Consider the following 3,514-nt stretch of genomic DNA (forward strand, 5'->3'; position numbering starts at 1 on the left):
GTTATCACTGAATGTACAGTTCTATAATGTTCTATAATAAGACACAGGCCACTGACAAGAGGGCCTACTGTGGTCCTATGCTGTAGTGTAGCCAACACATACAAGACTGGCTTTCACATGCTGGAGGGCCGTGGTGAAGGCAGAGACTGTAACCGTTCAGGGTCACACTGTGGTAATGGTTGCTGGACTGATTCAAGTGTGACTCCAACAGTCAAATACTGACTTGAGGTGTGTTGTCGTGATTTGAACTCCATTAAAAGGTTTTCATATGCTCACAATGGAATGTTTGTGTGAAAAAGGAATGATATATTATCTCAGCATAATTGCAATCAGGCTGAAGCCTTTAACACTACACACTTATAAACCTCCATCAACCAAGAGAGGCAAGCTGTCATTTCAACTGTCAGTAAGTTGAAATATTGTACTTTTCAAATCATATATTTTTCTTTCCCTTCAGAGGAGGTGTGTATCTGTGGGTTTGCGATTACAATATTTAGCAATATAGTACGATTATATCCTTGCATGAGCAACCCTTTAAGTAATAGAGGGCACACCTGTTTAGCGAATAACACAAGCCCAAAACAGAGGTGTATATAGGAAACTGTTTCCACAACAAGTTTTCTACAAACATCCTTATCAGATTCCTGTCAGAAATCTAATTTATTCTCACATTATCAGATGACACTCCCTGTCAGGCAGAAGGAAGTGGGATTTCATTTATCTTTGATAAGAGGGGATATGAATAAATATGATCTATCAAAAGCAATAGGATTGAAAAATGTTTTTGGACCAGATGTAGAGTTTGTGAAAAATATCGGTGATGGTTGTGGATATCACACCATTACCAGTCAGAGTACAGTTTGGTCAGCTAGCTACATATCGAATACGATGCAGGATATTAGACAATGTGTTTGTAAGTTTACTTTAAGTTTGTTTTTGTTAAATAATGTCAGACAGGGCGGTGTTTGTAAAAAGCTCAGTGTTTTTGTTTCATATCTAGAAACACATTGACCTCCACCTTGACCTCCAAGTGAATGAGCACCACCATGTTGTCACTGCACTAAACAATATTATAATTCATTTGATTTGTTCAGCACCGCTTACAATCAATACAATGAAATCTCAAGGTTCTTCACCTGCACCAAACAAGTGAATTTGTCCATATGAATGTATCCACTTTGTGCTTTCTATTTCTCTTGACTGTTTATTTCACGTGTGAGTGTGTGTGTGTGTGTGTGTGTTAAACGGCAGTGCCAACATCTGGTAATGAGTTGGGGAGCAGCCACCAATAGGCCTCCACTGACTAATCTCAATTACACAACACATCATCACAGAGAAGAACGAAAGGGGGAGAGCGGCGGAAGAGAAACCCCACAGAGAGCAATTGCAGCTCTGTACTGACCTGCCCAAATACTATTCAACTCATTTTAAATGGTTTATTTGTGGTTGAGTGAGCTTGCCTGGCTGAATAATGGGCCAATAGATTAGTCTCAAAAGGTAGGCAGACAACACCAAAAGCTTAAGGTATTTGAAAGATTTAATTTAAATTATTTCCCAGAGAACTATCAAGCTATCAAGTGAAGTGTTGAGATCTGCATGTTTCCTGTAATCTGTGAGTTGTCACGTGGGCGAGGGTTCTGGGGTGGGTGTTAGAGTGCCACTCCTGGGGAAAAACATCTTCAAATTGCCACTAAAAGTAACATTAGGATCTTCAAGCTGCTCCCTCTCTCTCCCGCTCAACATGCAGTCTCTGCAAATGACAAGCATTACTGGCCCCTGCGTCCATTAGTCATCTGTGGCTGCTGCTCGCTGAAAAAGCCTGGAGATTTAGAAGATTGTACCAACCACTTTATAAAGAAGGCTAACTTATGGATGGTAACGTGGTTGGAAATAATTGGGTGGCAAGGCGGCGGAGCTTTGTGTGTTTATTTAGTTTGCTTATCTCGATTCTTCATCTCTTTCCATGGACTGCTTATCTCACATGTTGAAACTGTTCTGCACGTGAGTCACTGTAACATGTCTTTGGCTTTAGTTCTATTTAAAAATGTTTGTGACTGAGTTATCACTGAATGTACAGTTCATTAAGGTTCTATAATAAGACACAGGCCACTGACAAGAGGGGCTACTGTGTCCTATGCTGTAGTGTAGCCAACACATACAAGACTGGCTTTCACATGCTGGAGGCCGTGGTGAAGGCAGATACCTTGGTGATTTGAATAAATGGTGTAAATGGAACTTTTATTTTAACACACTTTTCTCTCTGCATTCTGACCTTGAACTTAAGCATGAGGAAATGCATGTGCCAGCCAGCTATTCGTTTGGGTGGAGATCACATAAATGGCGGTCTGGCAGAGGTGGTCTACAGATACTCTACATGTATCAGAACTTGACTTTCTGACCTTCCCTAATAACTTCAACACCTTTGTTATTTTTCCATGAAGTAGGATTTGTGATGATTCCCTAAACATAAATGTGTGTAAAATCCCTGTTTTTAAATCTAATGGTGGGTTCTGAAATGGAGACAATTATCCACTGATTGTACAAAACATTAGGAACGTGACTCAATTCGTTGGTGCATGGACTACAAGGTGTCGAGCCTTCCACAGGATCCTGTCCCATGTTGACTCCAATGCTTACACACAGTTGTGTCAAGTTGGCTGGGTGTCCTTTGGGTGGTGGACCATTCTCGATACAGACAGAGACGGTTGAGTGTGAAAAACACAGCAAGTGTTGCAGTTCTTGACACACTCAAAAGGTTGCCCTGACACCTACTTACCATACCCTGTTCAAAGCACTTAAATCTTTCTCTTGGCCATTCACCCCTCTGAATGACAACACATGTCCATGTCTCAATTGTCTCGAGGCTTAACATCCTTATTTAACCCGTCTCCTCCCTTTCATTACACTGATTGAAATGAAAATAACAGGTGACATCAATAAGGGATCATAGCTTTCACCAGGATTGCCCTGGTCAGTCTGTCATGAAGAGCATGCTTGTGTGATATGTTTTCATGGCTATCTTTCCATATTGTGAACATAGTTACATTCTAGTCTGGTGCCGACCAAATTCAAATTAAGGTACACAGTATTAATGGATTATTTTAGATAAAAGAACAGAAAAATAATTGAAAACACTCCCTCATCAAATTGGTAGGCCACCCAGCGGGTGTGTATTCTGGGGTGAATTATATTTATTGAGTGTGCGCAAGGGAGCCACACCCACAAAACTTGTTACACACCTTCATATGGTAAAAGCCGATTCATTGGTCAATTGGACATCTGCAGAAGCAGTACAGCATTTACAGCAATAGTCTGCAGAAGTCAGAGCATTCAGACTTCTTGTGCCTCAGGAGCTGTCATAGGCATCCCAGTAAATAGTTGTGCACCGCACCACTCGTAGTGATTCAGGGCTAATCTCTATAGGCATCCAGCTAATTACGAGCAATTGGCTAAAAGAAAAGACTAAACCTTACCTCTTCTGAGAATGTTGGCGTCTGTTTCCGGTGGTTGATAT

Source organism: Salvelinus sp. IW2-2015, unplaced genomic scaffold, assembly GCF_002910315.2.
Source record: "Salvelinus sp. IW2-2015 unplaced genomic scaffold, ASM291031v2 Un_scaffold3789, whole genome shotgun sequence".
In the NCBI taxonomy this organism is placed as follows: domain Eukaryota; kingdom Metazoa; phylum Chordata; class Actinopteri; order Salmoniformes; family Salmonidae; genus Salvelinus; species Salvelinus sp. IW2-2015.